We start from the raw sequence: 18,448 nt of genomic DNA on the forward strand, positions 1-18,448 counted from the left end.
AGTGATATCATTTTTAATACCAACGGAGAAATCGAATCGTTCGGACGAAAGGTAACTTTGGAAACATCCGACTACTTTTGGGAAGTGAAATCCTTTTCGACTTATTTCGATCAATACTTCTGAAGGCATCCCTAAAGCACTGAAATATATTACGAGAGAGTGTACTTGGGACGTGTTATGGATAACTAGAAATATAAAATTTATATTAAAACTTTTAATTGTTGTTTCTTACGAACTAACTTTTAGAGAAAGGATCTCTGAGCATTCTCGTAATATAAATAATCCTGCTCTTTACAAAATATTCGGTTCATACGTGGGAATTTTTTAAGGTGTTAGATTTACGTCACTACTTATGTCTTTTTTAATTCATGAGCTGCTCTACTTATGTGTTCAAAAGTTTTCATTATTTCTATTGGAAAGAAAACATACTCATAGAATATTGGCGAAATTATTCACAAAGTGACCCTTCCAAATAATGGCAAGAAAACACCGGAATCTGTAGAATTCAAACCTACGCGGGAAAAACCCAATGGATTTCTAGTCCATCGCCTTAACCACTCGGCCACGACCGCTCGTGTTTTTTTCTACTTTAATGATTGTTAGTTTTCAAAGGAAAAATAATCAAAAATGTATGCTTCTTGAAGATCTATAGTGTTTCCTTACATATTAATAGTAACGTGATGTAATTTATCGTTTAGCTCAGAACTGTGTCAAAACAATTCACGTTTTTGAACTTTTCTCTCATTTTCTTCAGGAGCTGTCACACCATTAAAGTATTACGCTTTCTCATCGGCCACTAAACTAAAACTACAGAGTATAGTGAACGTGCATAACGAATGAGTAGCGTGTATAATTGGTAAACCGTGGTGTCTGTCTTGGTGTTCGCCCACTTCATCGGGATTCGATCTATGTTTTGGATTAGTGACTGTCAGGTTCAGCATTCGCCTTTTCTTCCCTCTCAAGAATTGTTAGTTTGTTTCCCCTGTTAAAATCCTCGACAGTGAGCATTGTTGAGTTACCTTTCCTTTCGCTTTGTCCATTGTTCGCAGTTATAATTAACATTCCACTTTCGTGCCTCGTCCAAATGGTGGGGCAGTATTAACTCGTATATTTTCACGAACTTCCTTAGTGCTAGATCTCACTATTTGTCCATGTTCTTCATGCAGTTTTATTTTAAAGGGCGGAGAAAGAAAATAAATTCACGGCCCTCATCCTGAAGAGATCAAATTGATCCACATCTGTTCTGTGAACCTCGTCACAGTTTGCGGTCTCGAATATAGCTTCTAATAAAAGTTCCATTTCCGAAGGAAATCGCGTTTCCTCCGATAGAAATCTCAGCAGTCCTTATTACAGAATGTTCATCCGCGAATATGCTCTACTTTTTCGTCATTAGATCCCACGTTATCATTTTTTTACAAACGGCGTGATTTGGTCGCAAATATTTCGAAATGCCGCACGTCACGACTGAACCACATGGACGAACACGCTCGTCCTTTCATCTATCCAGGCATTACAATGTCACTTTTCCATTAATGGAGCCCAAGAGATTGCGATAGTGACCACGCGTCTTCACTCGTGTCTGGTATTTCAAAATAAGGGACGGCAGACTAAGATAGCCCTAGACTAGAGTAACACAGGAAAAACATTTCACACTCACAATTTGTAACAAATTTACCGGCTAAAAATGGCCTCTGAAACAAATCTCGTTTTTTTCACTGTGGATCTTCGCTTCATATTTACGTTATCGTAACATTAAAATCATTTCTAAATTCAAACCTTAATTTCCATGTCTCGTGTATTAAATTCATAATGAGTTTCAATTAATAATAATGATCAGTTTTGTTTGGTTTTATCTTCACAATTTAATATGTTTTGAATAAGCTTTTAGCTCACTCACTGTTCGAAACTTACTTGACTCTCTAAGAATTAGTATGGTCAAAGAATGATTATCATCAAAGTTATTATACTTCTGTATAATTCGTTGTGCCTCCGTACTGTCGAAAGGAAACATGATGTGTTCGTATTTGTTAAGGCTGTTCATAAAGTGTATTTGCTACGGGTGTTTTTAAATTTTTGTTATCATATCCTAACACATAGCCTGAAGAAGAATAAAAAAAAAATTTCCTTCAATTAAAAACAACCTAAAACTAAAGATAATAACTACGTTTTTCTTACCTTCTCACCAGTATCGACCACATGCCTTTTATCAGCATGATGAGCGTGTATAAACGGAAGGAATGCTTCCCACGTACATCTGAAGCAAACGGAGAAGAACCAAAATCCGAAAACGAGAAGTATTGCAGAGAATATAAAGGAGTCGTTCAACACAGGTAACGTACAAATATTGGAGCGCAACAAATAAATAAATCTTTATTCCATACTTTATTTAAACTTATGAAATCTTGATTATTAAATATTAAAAGTGAAGACGATAATGCAAATGTTTTTATCATTTTAAAATCTCATTTGCTTTATTTTAATCTTTTTTCTAATAATATATACTTTAGCGATTTTCTCAGCGTAGTGTCTAATTACTGTTGCGCTTGTCACATCTATTTGTCATACCATTGATTACTGTTCGGTTGTCGCGTAGAAATATCTAGCCTCAGGTGTGACGTTTGCTTTCGCATCAACAGAAGAATTAGTGAAAAAAGAAATTATTTAAAAGGTTTTAATTTCAAATAATGAGAAGAAAACAGTGGAATCTGTAGAATTCAAACCTACGCTGGAGAAACCCAATGGATTTCTAGTCCATCGTTTTATCCACTCGGCCACAACCTTTCGTATTTTTTCTCTTCAATGAATGTTAGTTTTCTAGGGAAAAATGATCAAAAAACGTATGCTTGTTGATGATCTTTTGTGTTTCCTTACATTCTGATAGAATCGTGATGTAACTTATCGTTTAGCTCACAACTGTGTGAGAATGTTTTCGTTGTGGGGGAATGCTGAGGTAAACTCTTGAGGGGCTTCCCAAAATGCCATCAATATGAAGTATAGATCGTAATTTATAAAAATGTAAATACCAATTTATATTTCAGAAATATTTTTGTGCTATTTTGAACTGCATTTTCAATGCAGTTGTCATTGGAAACTCATACTCTGATTAATAATTTATTGTTACAAATTAGAAATAATCTGTTTATGAAAATATGCGTACACGTAAAATAGGAAGCTCACCTAAATTCCACCCAAGGTAACACATAATAATAAAGAAAATGAAGATTAGCTGAGATTGAACATTTGATATAGCATTAAGAGTAAAGCTACAAATCAAAAGAAATATAACATAAAGACATAGTTTACATAGCAGAAACGAATTATCTCATGTGAGTTAATACACTCTGAGGAAAAGTAGGACCATTATCATGCTAACTATCGTTCATCATGTTGTGTTTATAGTCAATATTACTTCAAAACAATGCGCTTGTTCTTGTGATTGGCAGCAAATTTTGGATGGCTGATACACAATGCAAAATGATCTCACAGAGGACACATCACCGGCTAAATGCTTCATAGTTTTGACCTGTACACAATACACTTATACATGCATGCTATGTTTTACTTTTCAATAAAAATAATAAAATTAACGGGTAAATACCTGTGAAACTTTTGGTTTTTTAAGTAAAATCCCTGATAATCTGTTGTAACTTGAAATCAACGTGGTTGTCTAATATTCGTCAAAGCTCACGATAGAATGGCATTACACAGGGAGCTGCAATACAGCGCATGAGTTTCAGTGCATTCAGTACGTTGCTATGGGACGCATGACACATACTTCCGTCCTAATGAAGACTTTGAGTTCTACAGATATATGTCTCTTTGATGTTAATTGTTAAGAAACAATGATGATTGTGTTTTCCATATTTTATGAATATATGTGGGTAACAATATTGGGGGGCTGAGGGGGTGCTTGTCTCATATTTGGGGGCTGATGCCATCCCAAGCCCCCCTTTGCGCCGCCACTGCGATCAAATAGTCAACAGTAAATTAAATCGTCATAATCATATCAGTTGGCTGCTAGATAGTTTATTATCATTACAATATATTAAGTTACCTAACATATCTAGTTATCCCTTGCCTCTAAAAATTGAGAACTTAAAACCTGTGAGTAGAGATCGTTAAAACAAAAAGTAAGAAAACAAGGCTGAATATACTGTAGACGTTATTTATTCAAACTTTGACACCACTGAATGTAATTTTAGATAACAACATGGATCCAAAATAAAGTTTATAGTTTGAATGAATAATGTTTTCGCTATCTCCAGCCTTGTTTCTTTATAATTTTTCAGATCCTTATTTACAGCTTTTCACATTCCCACTTTTTTATTTTTGTAATACCTAATAACACTAAAACATATTAATTTGTAACATACACATCAATTCCATTCAATTAAAAAAAGCTATAAAAACTGTATGTGAATAAACGAAATCTTATTAAATATGAATTTTGTTTAAAGGTGAATTTTACAGAAAAAGAAAACTTTGCAGTCAAAAGAACTACTCATACCGATTAATTTTGCAGGTTCAAATTTTGTATAAAAATATGTGCTAATAAATGAAACATAGAACTTGGTGCAGAAAGAGCCCTTTTCTAGCAACAATCCGAACGTTTTAGTTTTTACGTTTGCCGCTAGGAAAAGAACTGTGACGTAATAGTTGCCAAACATACCGTCAGCGCCAGTGAGTTGAATGTAAATAAACATGGCCAGTGCATGTGGAGAAACAGAGGCGGAGTTTGTTTTGACTTTGTGTTCTGAACAGTGTCGAGTAGCGCCATATCAATTCGAACCTACTCTGAACGAACCTAGAACAGAGTAGCGGAACTGTGAGTGATACTAATAGCGCCCAAACCGGTTGCGAGTTGGTCATACCTCCAAGATAAGAATGATAAGCCAAAGTCATGACAACAAATATGGTCTGTATTATTTCACGTGCAACTTTAAGCATCTCGAAACCTGTGTGGTGTTTATAAATTATTGGTATCACAGACTGGGTTTTATTTGTTTATACTTTGCCGACTATGGTAACTAATACTCGGCCCTTCCAAAATCATTGTACCGGATATTTATGAGTCCTAACAAAATGAATTTCAATTATACGTCATAATTCTGTCTAGAAAATCAAACTATATGTAGTAGACTGAATAGTTAATTTAATATTTACCATAAATGTATAATTTATATGACATATTCCGTATGTTTTTGCAAGGTGTAGGTGTGGTTTATGCGAACAGATGCCAACCAGGAGAGAGTGCGTTTGTTGTTGCTCATACGACAAGGTGTCAAACCGATTAAAAGTATGTAATCCGAAAAAAGCACCGATAGATTTACATAAAACACCAGCACTGAAAGGAACAAATTGGTCGGCACGCAACGAATCTTGTTTGGCAACTATTACGTCATAATTGTAAAACATCACGGAAACAGCCAAACGACCGAGAGGAACTTGAGTTCGAGGACCCGCATATTTTGTTTCTTTTTTACTCAAAAACTAAAGTGTTTAACAATATGGCAACTCTACAGGAATTATACCTAACCAAAGTACACTTTCTAAGGCAATTATTAAATTTGTTGAAAATTCACCTTTAAGATTTCAGGGAAAAGAAGGTCTCAAAACGCTTTTGTTTTGACTACATTTATTTCTTTATATTTAATTGATTAGGGTTTAGTTTAATCCACTGAAAGTCGATTTTTTTACGAGAAAAATAGTAATGATGAAATGACTTCTTCTTATATTGCTGTGAATAAATACTTTATATCTTAATTTGGTGTTGCAAAGTCCTACCCATGAAGAACAGTTTCACGTGTATTCTTTACATACATTAATTTTTCTTTAATTGAGAGTATTTATATAAATACCCTTTCAATGCCATCGAAACAGCTTAAATCTGATATAGGTTTGTTAGTCTAATGTTAGGTAGTGTTCTTAAATGGTGAGAGGTACTTAGGGCTTTCCCCAGTATATGTGCAGCAACGATCTAATTCACAGGTTATTTTATGTTAACCTTTAAGCGAATTATGGAGGAATCTATTGGAAACAGTTTGTATATTTGTATATGGATAAATTTTGATGAAGTATACCTGGCTGCTTTGTACGTGATAGTGAGTCATGAATTTTATACTGTTTATAGTTTAGTTATGTGTTTTGGTACTGTGTTTATCCATGCTGGGCATGCATATTCAGTTACTGAGCGTATGCATGTTTTATACATTTTAATTAAGTTGTCAGTTGAAGTTTCATTATTTTTGCTCATTAAACCCTTGGCATAATTTATACATTGTCTAACTTCGATTAAAATATTATTTAGGTGTTTAACTCATGTTAATATAGAAGCGTAGGTTAATCCTATGAATTTGTTTGATACTGTAACCTTGAGAAGTTTTCCATATATTAAAGCAACTATGTATATATAGTTGCTTTAATTACTTGTTTGACTTTTATTTCCGTTATGTTTTTGTCATGTGACATGTTAGATGATTTTCGTTTGTGTTATCATTTGTTTTATCATCGTATATATTAGCAGAGAATCCTGAAGTGCAAAGATTTATGTACTTCTTCACTCTATTAAAGAAATATGTATTTGTGTTTCGTTGGTGGTATGTCTGAAACATGTGTTGAATATGTTCTTTAAATGTTTTAGCCTTTTCAAAATTTGTGTGCGAAAATGTTGTGTTTCTAGATATGAGTTATTTTGGTTTGTGTTTCCTGCACTTGTGAATCGTTTTAAGTGTGTCCAGAATTGTTTGGAATCAGTTGTTTCATTTAATTATGAGCAGAATTTATCCCAACTTCTTAGTTTTAGTTCTTGGACTTTGTTTTTGATTTTGTTTCTGAGTGTATTTATTTGTGTTTTAACTGTGGGTTCTCTATTTTGCATGTATTGTCCAATTAGCTTTGTCTTTCTTTTGTCGTTGTTATGTGTGTGGTTTCCATGTATATGTAACTTTTGTTTAGGTATGTTTGTATATTACCATGTTGGCTCGTTTATAAGGCGTTGTTTCAAATTAATAATTCGGCTGTTAACTTCAAAATCGCTTTATAAGACAATCACAAGCCCCTTCCCCCAACTCTAGCTTGTCGCATTTCTAGATGTACATATTAGATCAGTCTACACATGCGCACCAGTGTTCGCTTAAGGTCAGCGCTAATTCTTGCAAGTAATCCACCTGCAGACTGTTAAAATGTACTATTGATTTTTGCTGTCCTAAAAAGATGACGTTATAAAGCTGAATTTTATCAAGCTTAATTTGCATTCTTTTCAGTTTGATTTTCTGTAACTGAGTTATCGGTTGATACTGAGTTATTAATGTAGGAAGATGATAGGAAGTTGATCGCTATTAACATCTTATTATACTAAAAAAGCTAGTAAATTTGTGATTCATATTAAATGCGCACAAATAAAAATCCAGTATGTCACTGGTAGTGTATGAGTTTTGGTGTCATCGTTTACTGTCCCTTGCTGGGTCAACGGTAAGTCTTCGGATTTGCAACGCTAAAATCAGGGGTTCAATTCCCTTGATTTGACACAGCAGATGGCCCGATGTGGCTTTGCTATAAAACACGCACACAGGTCGTTTAATAGAACAATATTTGAATTATATATGAATTGTAATAATATTCTGCCATTTGTATTAGTTGTTCTACACCTAAATCACCGATGTCTAGGTTTCCTATGAAAATTGGGTGTATGAATGGATGTTGTTTCATAGGTTAACATCTGTATTTTTTGATGGTGTGCTGTAAATGCCTGTTACCGACATTATCAATATAATTATATATTCGTATGTAGTATTTATTAACACCTCCTTTACAGAGATCAGATTTATATAATAAATGTATACCTATGTTTTGGTCGTTTCTATTCATGTTTTTCTTATAACTGTATAATCGTACATTATAAATCTATTATTTGTATAGAAACATGTTTTGCTTATGACTAATTTATCGTGTTTCTTGGAAGTGAGTGCGCCATAGATGTTGATATGCAGGACGGTGAATTTATGAAAATAAGTGATGGATGTAATTATCTGAGGTAGATGTGGTGTGATGTTTTGTTGTGCATTTTTGTTCGTATCTGCTGTTGTTTTTGTATTGTATTTAAGATAATTTGTTTGGGAGTTTGTGATTACATTGTTACGTTAATATTTGTATTTTCTTCGAATGGTGTCTTAAGATGCTGTGACTTTGGTGGTAGTGGTGCCTTTGAGTGGTAGTGTTGGTATTTGTCCATTTACTTACTCCATGGTTGTTTTTTATCTTAAATGTGCGTTGTTTTTGTTTGTATTTCTCACAACCTCTGTAGCTTGTGTGATTTTCTCCACAGTTGCAGCAATTCGGATTTCATGTTGTTTTCAGCAATATGCGTAGTGATATCCGTTACATCCGACATGTCTTGGTATGAATTGACATGCTGCTGACAGTGGTACGTATTGTACTTATTCATGTTCGGCACCGAATTTTTAGGTTGGTGAGGACCTGGCAGAATCAGTTATATTTTGACTCCCTCCCCCCACTGTATTTTTTTAACACCTCTTTTTGTTTGGATTTGCCCGCTGCTACAAATAACAACATACATATCTGAACAGACATGTTTATGCTGACTTAGATCGATTTGCTACTATTTAATTAACATTGTATTGTTTAAAATGATATGGGTTACGGGTACGTAGTGCAAAACAGCCAGAAAATATAAACAAAAAGCTGCACAAGGAATATCAAAAACAAATGTTTCTGTTATTAAGGAAGTCGGTGCCGCTTGCTTCTCACTGAAATGCATCTGTTGCTATAGATATGTGCATGCTAAAAATGATTAAGTTCCACGATGCTCTGTAATTAAACAGCAAAGTGTGCTAACCGCCAGAGGACGGAAATGTGACTAATGTGTCTGCATTGAAAGAAATTTCCTCTGTTGCGACATTTCAGTCATGTGAAGTGAAGAGTTGAACATGTTTACAAAATGTAAAATATTAATAGTTGAATAAGTCCTTCATTAGTAAAGTAAATCGCTGTTCCCAAACATGCTTCACAATAGCTGGATGAAATCCACCAACAGATTTCGTGTACTTGACAATTGTTTTATTGAAATAGAACCTTTTGTTTCTAATGAGACGCCAATTTTATGAAACAAAATGCCGAATTTTTTTGCAACAATGTGTAATTTCTTATCTTAAAAAATACAACCTATAATTACGAAATTACCTACCTAATTACATTCTCACTTGGAAACAAACTTTCAAGATGTCTTTAAAAAGTAATAAAAAATAAAAATATAGACTATTAAAAAATATTTCGGCGAGACATTTTTCTGTATCCTTTAAAGAACATGCACCATTGATACAACTAACGTATACTTTTGAATTATTCAGCAGACAAGTTTTTTAAGGAACAAAAAATAAGTTTGAAGTTCAGTCTGTTGTTCAGTTCATCATTGCAACTATTACTTCAAAATTTGGGACAGCTAGCACAGATGACACTCGCAGTGGCCCGGCATAACCCGCTAGTTAAGGCACTCGATTCATAATTGGAGGGTCGAGAGTTCGAATCCTCGTCGCACCAAAGATGCTTTTTCATCTGTGAGGGCGTTATAATGGGACGATCAATCCCACTATTTGTTGGTGAAAGAGTAGCCCAAGAGTTGACGGTGAGCGGTGATGACTAGTTGCCTTCCCTCTAATCTTCACTACTAAATTATGGACGGCTAGCCAGACAGCCCTCGTGTAGCTTTACGCGAAATCCAAAACAAATGAACAAAACTACTGTATCATTAGAAAAAACCAAAAACCTTCAAGAAGTAAGTAAAGCATTAAAGTAATAAAACATTGCCCAAGATATTATGCATTTAAAATTATAACATCATGTTTGGCTATTTTTCAACACCGTGTTTAAATTTCTTTACCCATCAAAATACAGCTAAGATTCAAAACGGCAAGTTTTCGCAAATACCTTTTCGTTGTTCAAAGTTAGATATGAGTCACAGGGTGTATAAAGTTAAGATCTATTAAATCTGACTAATATCTAGGAAGTTGGTTTGTATGTAGTTATGCTAAAAGCTACTCGGTAGACTATCTGTGCTCTGTTCCACAAGTATCGAAACCCGGTTTAGCACAGACATACGGCCAAGCCAATGAGGTAGGAGGCTAATATTTAGGAAGTAAAATACATTGTAAGTACGAGAATTAGTGAAGCATTGAGTTTGTTAATAAGAAGTTATTCAGTATTTACTGATACATATCTGCACTGTTCTTTTATTAGGTCACTTGGCTATTTACTCATTTGTTTATCTTGCCTAACAAAGCTAGTTCCGTTAGGCATACGTATCGTGGAGTATATCGAAATGTATTTGAGGCGTGTTTGATTTTCTTGTAGCAAAGCGACATTGGGCTATCTGCTGAGTCCATCGAGGTGAATAGAGCCCCTGATTTTAACGTTGTAATTCCATAGACTTACTGCTGTACCCGCAAGGAGTTATTTGAGGCTGGGAATAAATTTAGTTATGGAATTATTGCAGAAATTAAACATTTTTTGTGCACTTAAGATTTAGAACAATGTACACGTGAAGGTAGCGTCGTGGTCTGAAGACGTGATACAAAAGAAATAAAACTAATGTTGTTGTTACATGGACTGAACTTCACATTATTTTCACTGAGCAATTCAAAGGAACTCGTCGAACACATTATAACAACTAGTATCAGTTAAAATTTTGTTTTTTTGTAATTAAGCACGGAGCTACGCAATGGGCTATCTGCGCTCTGCCCATCATTGGAATTGAAAACCGTTTCTAGCGTTGTAAGTCTGCAGATGTTCCACTGGGGACGTCAGTTATCAGATTATTTTGGTGAAAATAAAAAAATATCCTGACTCAATTTTTTTTTAACTTGACAATCCGATCCAGAGGATATATCGAAGTTTTTCTAGATATGATGAAAGAGTATGTTTTGAATTTCGCGCAAAGATACTCAAGGGGTATCTGCGCTAGCCGTCCCTAATTTAGCAGTGTAAGACTAGAGAGAAGGCAGCTAATCATCACCACCCACCGCCAACTCTTGGGCTACTCTTTTACCAACGAATAGTGAGGTTGACCGTCACATTATAACGCCCTCACAGCTGAAAGGGCGAGCATGTTTGGTATGAAGAGGACAAAAAAAGAAGTGATGAAAAACAGTATTCTCTAATTCAAACACCAACTATTCTTTCAGAACATTAAAACTGTCTTTGAAAATTACTCCTACCTTACCCACATTTACATTGTAGTCCCCCGCTGATACAGCGGTAAGTCTACGGATTTACAACACTAAAATCAAGTGTTCGATTCCCGTCGGTGGACTTACCAGATGGCCCGATGTGGTTTTGCTATAAGAAAAACACACACACATTTACATTGTATTCCCTACACGTCTTACTTTTTTCACCATAATTAAGTACGAAAAGTGATATTGCGTCAATACTATACATTATTTTAATAATTTTAAATACCTCAATAACATGAGCTCTGTTTTTCGAATAGAAAACATTTCCAAGAAGACAAAACTGTAGAAACGTTGTAAAACTAATATTATAGTTTATTATTCTTCGTTTTATTTTGCTTCCAGTGGTCCACTTGTGTTTGTGCGGACCTATATTGCTAGAAGCAGGGTTCCATACTTGAGGTTGGCAGAACACAAATATCCTATTGTGTAGACGTGTGCTTAATAATAACATATTATTTTAACCAAATAATTAAAAGGAACCTGACGACAACAATATACTTATTATGATTTTTAAGGCTGGATAAATATTGAGAAAAGACGCACCGTTTACGCAATTGCCCAGATGGTGTGCTTATGTTGTGGTTTCACGTTTTGTCTGTTCTGACGGTGGGAAATACCGTATGAGTAATGTTATTGAACATTTCCTTCGCTCTTGATTATTTAAAATCCTGGTGTGATGAACACTTTTATTTTTCAAAAGGAGAATAGATAGTACTGTTAATTTAGCCTAATTTCAGGTATGACTTTACTTACATTTTTCAGATTTTAAATTACATAGTTCCATTTGTACTACTAGTATAGAATCTACACACTATAATAGTTTTATTATGAGTAATTAGCATACTGAATAAGACTACAACAGAGTAAGACTAGTTACGTTTCCCAACTTCAAACTTAAGTAAAATTTGGCAGTTGCTCAGCAAAAGTTTTAATTTTAAAAAATTATTAATTGTATAGGTGAAAGGTGTTTCTCGTTAACTTTGGAGACTAAAGTGTTTGTGTAACTTTATCATTAGGCATTAGCCAATTAAGAGTTATTGCGGGATAAATTTGGGATTTAAAAAAATAATAGTAATTCCCTTTGTTTATGCAAGGGATGAAGTTAGAAACATTCCTAACCCATAACTACCTCTGCTAGTACTAGGACTGGTAAGGATATCAACAGCTCAATTATTAAAATAGAAGAGCTATGCCTGAGCTTTCGAAGTACTATAGGAAATAGTTGGAATGACGTGAATCATGTTGGTATTTGTTCGTTCATGACAGATAAAAAGATTAAGAGATTAAAAACGGGTAGAATCATGAGACAAGACACGTTCTCCCAGACTTTTAAAAGAAGTTAATCTTTCAGAGTTTCAATATACAACTTTACAAGCCTCTCAGTCTCACTACACAATAGAGTTCTGATGAGAAGAGATGTGGAAATTATACTGGGACAGTTGTCCCTACTTTTGGAGTAGACAACACTAAAATGATAATAGAAGTTTTACAAAATTGGTTAGTAAAATATGATATATAAAAAAGAGCTAACATAGATTCATTAAGATAAACCTTACCTTGCTAATTTGTTTCTTTTTCTTTCTTTTTTATAATCATGTTAGCTGTTATTTGGATGGCAAATGTATGTGTACTTAGGTTGTTAAAAGGCTTTTGAAAATATTCCACACAGAAGATTAGTTATGAAAATCACATTATTGGGTGTTGGGAAAAACAAGATATGGCATTAAGGTGGCTAGATGACAAACATATCATTGTTGTTGATTGAGTCTAGTCGGAGTAGACCTTCATTATTTGTGATTTATATCAAGGCCCTTACAATTTGTTAATCACATTTAATAGCATTGATAGAATCATGAAATTTGAGAAAGTTAGTAGGTCTATGAATTTTAATTGTGTGGTATTTTTACTTACCACAGTAAACCTGTATTTACCTAGGTTTTGAAGAATGGATCCAGGACAATACCTTGCTAGACAATGTCTCACTTCCATGATTACTGACTCTTGCTTTAAAACAAACTAACTTTTGACATTGCATTCCTATTCATAAATACAGATTTTTGGAAAAAGGTGGTGTCATTTTGATAAAGCATAAGAAGCATGCTTTGTGAAAAATTATAAAACTTGAATGCAGTAATCAAAGAAGTTGATTACCAGAATTTCTCTAATTTTTATAAATATTCAAAATGTTTTTTGAATGATGTTTCTATTGTGGGCAATTGCTGTAAGTTTTTCTTTACATGAATTGAATCATCATCATTTTTTTGTGTTCAGACAAAATCATTTTATTTGTATGTCTTTTTGTATTTTCAAATCATTTTTGAACATTTTAGTCTTTTGTATTTGACTGAAAAAGACGTTTGACAATTGGTTTATTGAAATAGAACCATTTTTTTTTTTAATGAGATGCCAGTTTTATGCAACAAAGTGGCAAATCTTTTGCAACAATGTGTAATTTCTCATAGTGAAAAAATACAAGTTATAATTACTAAATTACCTACCTAATTATATTTTTACTTTGAAATAAACAAAATTTCAAGATGTCTTCAACAAAAAGTAAACAAAGTAAAAAGTAGACTGTATAAAAACATATTTTGGTGAGACATTTTCTGTATCCTTTGTAACATGTAGCATTGATACAACTAACTTAAACACTTGTCCACTGAATAATTCAAAAGTATAAGGAACTAAAAATAAATTTGAAGCTCAGTTTGTTGTTCAGTTTACCACTTGTCAGTGAATTATACTAATTTTGGGAAATCCCACCCCTTATCATTACTCATGATGAGTTAATTTCCCAAAAACTTTACAACTGAATGGCATCTAGCAAGTTGAATCATAAATATGGTTTCGTATTTATTTTCAGCATCTTAGTACAAACAACCCTGCTGATAACATTTAATTTTGGGGGTATTTGTAGCTGTATTAAGGATATTGATGTCTTGCAAAATTACTTGAATTAATTGGTTAGTTGAACAAATACTTAGCAAGATAATAAACTTAGGAGGTTATCATAATATGGGTAGCATGTTTAGTATAGATAATAACCATTAAACAGTGCAAGTTGAGAAAAGAATCTTGTTGCAGCAATAATCAAAGGTGTAGTGCAGAATGTGTGGGCCCCCATGAAAATCTTCTCATCAGGCCCCCTTCATGTCTGATTTAATATAGCACTGTATCCTCCACTTCATACTGCAAGATCTGTAGGGATAGTTGCTACACCTCTGGTGATAGTAAGTTACTCAAGTCATCATGGTAATGCTCTTTGTTAGAAAAAAACAATAGAATGAAAGGCCAGTTAATCTTACTTCTGTAGCAGAAAAAATTCTAGATTCTGATTAAAAGAAACTTTACAAATCAAAAATCTTAAGTTATTAATCTTAATATGTTAGGTAAAGGTCATGAAAAAGGTAGCAGCAAAGAAAGACTGATGTGAGACCTGGAGGAAAGAGGTTGTTTGTCTGCTAAAGTGGAAGAGACAAAACTGAAAAATAACCTCAAATGTTGGATCAGTCATCACAGTACTGGCATTGTGCTGTTGGCTGTTTGACCTTGGAGATTTCTACAGTTGAGTGGCAGTGAAGCTTAAGGTTTTGAGAATCTTGAATATTTTCATTTGATGGATATTAACTATGCTGATATTAACAATCAGACACTGTCAGTTGAAATTTGGCAAGTGGAGGTAAGGAGTTGGCTTAAACTTGATGTGAGGATTGCCCACTGAGTCCTGTCATCTTCCTTATATACATATAATTATTGCAAGCATTTAATATGTGCCAATGGAATAGTGGAATAGAACCAGCTTTGTGGGTGAGAGGCTCTTTAGGGTTATCCAGTTTAGATCCTCTGTCTTCCATTTCTGTATTAAAAATTTATATACATAATAATAAGTAGCACTGACTTAAAGGTTTGTTATATGTTAGTAATAATACCAACAATTAAAAAAAAATTGGAAAACTATATTTGTGTGAATGATTACGTGATAGTACAATCACATTATATATTAAAGTACACTGATGTATAATAGTGAATATTAGTTAACTGATTCTAGTTACCTCCAGGTAATAAACACTGTATTGGAGGATCTGAAAGAAGATATAATAAAAAATATATATCTGCCAGTGGACTCTAAGTAATAAAATGTCAATGCAATCACTTAAAGATTGTTGGATGTTTACAACCAGACCTAAGCAGACATCTCTTTTCATGCTGGTATATGCAAACAGAAGAATTCCACATGATAACTCTGTAATTTTTCTATATGTTGTGATGAACCACACACAGTTACAATGTCTACACATAGTAATCATCTGCAAAAGAAAACAGTTAAGAGCCTTAACATTCTATGATAGGCCTAACATGGCCATGTGGTTAAGGTGCTCAACTCGTAATCAGAGGTATGCAGGCTCGAATCTCCATCACACAAAATATGCTCACCCTTTCAGCCATGTGGATGTTATAATATGATGGTCAATCCCATGTTTCATTGGTAAAAGAGTAGCCCAAGAATTGGTGGTACGTAGTGATACCTTTCCTCTAGTTTTACACTGATAAATTAGGGATGGCTAGTGCAGATAGTCCTTGTGTAGCTTTGAGTGAAATTCAAAACAAACATTCATTGATGTGCTTGAGTATTGAATACATCCTTGAAAATGTCAGAAATAACTGAGGTAGAAAGGGTATAGAATACAGCCATGAAACTAGCAACAGGAACAGCCAGACCAACATTGTACTATTTTGAATTGTTTTGAGTACCATTACCACAAAACGAGGAACTTGAACCAGGCAAACACTATTAAAAGCAGTCACAAACATATTTCAGCTGTTGTATTGGTAATTGATACAGAGAGTGAGAAAGAAGTGTGGGTAGATGAAGCAACAAAAGAGACCGTAACTGGTCAAATCATGGGCCCTTGAAGCCAGGAAAGTTGTATAAATGGTAAGTTTCAAACACTGGACAGCCCAGTTTTTTCAGAGCTGAATGTGAATGTTCCTGTCCAGTTGACCATTAACCTGTGAAAAACGTGATCATACTCTTATACTTGTTTTAGGACATTAATATTAGGCCTATTACATTTCTAAAATATTACATTCTTAATATAGGCCCTTAGGGATTTTCAAAAGTTAAGAGAGTGTATAATAACGGTAACCAAAGCACATTATATTTATCATATCTATTACTGATGATACATTTTGCTCAATCCAGAGCTCTTTAGGTAAACTGGGATACAACAAGCATAGAAATGTTTGAAACACTCAGTATTTAAATAAGCCATTTGATACAATAACAGTTGTTACTGTATGTACTCCTTTTACAGTAGAACAAAAATTATTACAATTATCTTTGTCATAGGACATTGGGCTTATTATATGTTTAAACACCTTTCTTAATCTAGTCCCTTAAGAATTTTCAAAAAGAAGACTGTATAATAATAGTATTCCAAGCACACTGCACTTTATGTTAAAACTTTAATAGGCCTACTACTAATGATAAATATAATCATTCTTTGCCAGCTTGGAAGAGGTATGCTCACCATAATGATCCTCCTCTTTACAGATTCCTTATACCTTATCACAAAACTGAAGACAGATTTTGTCCAAAAATCATGAGTAACATCTTTGTAAGACTTGAATGTTCCACTGATCATGATATTTGTATTCCTGTATTAACAACAGCTGGCATTTTATTAAAACTTTAATTAAAATAAAATACAGAATGACACTTTTACCTTCTTAGATCATATTCAGCTTAACAAAAAGTTTGCAATTGACCATTGCTGAGCACATCATAGAGACGAGAGTGTAAACAGGTATGAGACTGTAGATGGTTATGTTGTGCTTATCTGATTTACAGTATACATAAATGAGCAAAGATGTTTTCTTGTGTTCTTTGAATCTGGTTTCCATTTTTCTGTTTTTCTCTGATATAGAAGTCATGGCAGTTGTATTTTTTATAAATAATGTTGGTGTTATGATTGCCAGTGTAGTTTTTACACAGTATGGATTTTTAATTTTGTACCTGGTTTTTGAATAAACTTAGTATTAACTGGAATGTTATGTTTTATGTATTGTGATGTATATTCCATGATTCAGTGGCATATTTAATAAACAAATGGACCACTTTGTTTCTAAGGCTCAGTTCTTTTGTAACCAGGTAATATTTCTGAACAGTGTCATCACTGAAATAGTATGTAGACAAAGTGAACATGAAAATGTAAAACAAGAGTAACACTGATCAACTATTAGACTGGAGGAAAGATTACAAAAGTATGGAAGTGAACACTAAAGTATGCAAGAATGATAGTCTCTTAAAGTCAAATTAAATTGAAAAGAACCCAAAGGAGATAATTGGAGGAAGTAGATTTGGTCCCATCCACTAAAGCATATGAATGAGAAGAATATAAAAATAAGCTTCTAATTTATTTTTTTCTTCAGTTTGAACCTACCTGAAAATGTGTACTCCCACCAAATATTTATATCTTAACCTAAGTATGTTTACTTTAGGGATGAATCAAATACCTTTTCTTATAAAAACTGAAATTTGCTCAGCTAACAAAAGCATAGAATTCAAGAATAAAGAGGATATCCATATTTATACAGAAATAAAGAAAAGTGAAAAACCTAAAAATCTAGCTCAAGTTAATGTGAATTACAAGTTTTCTTGGCTCATAACATCAAATGTGATTGAAATGGTTTCATGTTTTCTGTGATTGCTAAAAAGGGAGAGAGCTGGTGAGATATTTAGATTTTAAGAGATTTTACTGGGAAACTTGTTATGGAAGATGAAACCATTGCTAGAAATTCTGATTTTGCTGTTGAATTTATCTGTTGAATATGATGATGAAGAGATTTCCAAGTTAATTTCTCTAAGAATAAGAATCAAGAATTATCATTAATGTATGTTGAATAGGTAAGACTTAAAATAATGAAGAAATTTAACAATAAGCTATTGAGCTGTTTCATTCTATTTTTCGGAAACCTCTTGATACCGAAGAAATGTTCACTGATTTATGTGTTACCACTGATTAATTTTTGAAAAAAAAATTGTAATATATTGTGAGAAGTAATTAAAAGAAGTGTTGGGAAAATAGCAATTTAATTAATGATTCTGCAGTGTATTTTTTCTATAAGTTTTTTCATTTTTTATGTTGGAATTTCTGTATGTTTTGAGAGCCTTTGATAAGGTGCCTCACTGTGTTGCTATA

The 18,448-nt window shown here is 33.5% G+C and overlaps 1 protein-coding gene across 2 annotated transcripts in view; it reads left to right on the forward strand.

Annotated features, from left to right (window-relative positions):
* Positions 1-11,586: 11,586 nt before the first annotated feature.
* The window catches only part of LOC143222597 (uncharacterized), a 28,491-nt gene continuing 21,629 nt past the window's right edge, over positions 11,587-18,448 (forward strand). Inside the window, exons 1-2 of one of the 2 annotated variants that reach the window (XM_076449293.1) lie at positions 11,616-11,983; positions 12,598-12,743. The gene's annotated coding sequence lies outside the window, so the exon portion shown is untranslated. Of the gene's footprint in view, positions 11,984-12,597; positions 12,744-18,448 lie in introns of both variants that reach the window. The other variant, XM_076449292.1, reaches the window with a different exon arrangement.

Source organism: Tachypleus tridentatus, chromosome 8 (assembly GCF_004210375.1).
Source record: "Tachypleus tridentatus isolate NWPU-2018 chromosome 8, ASM421037v1, whole genome shotgun sequence".
Classification (NCBI taxonomy): domain Eukaryota; kingdom Metazoa; phylum Arthropoda; class Merostomata; order Xiphosura; family Limulidae; genus Tachypleus; species Tachypleus tridentatus.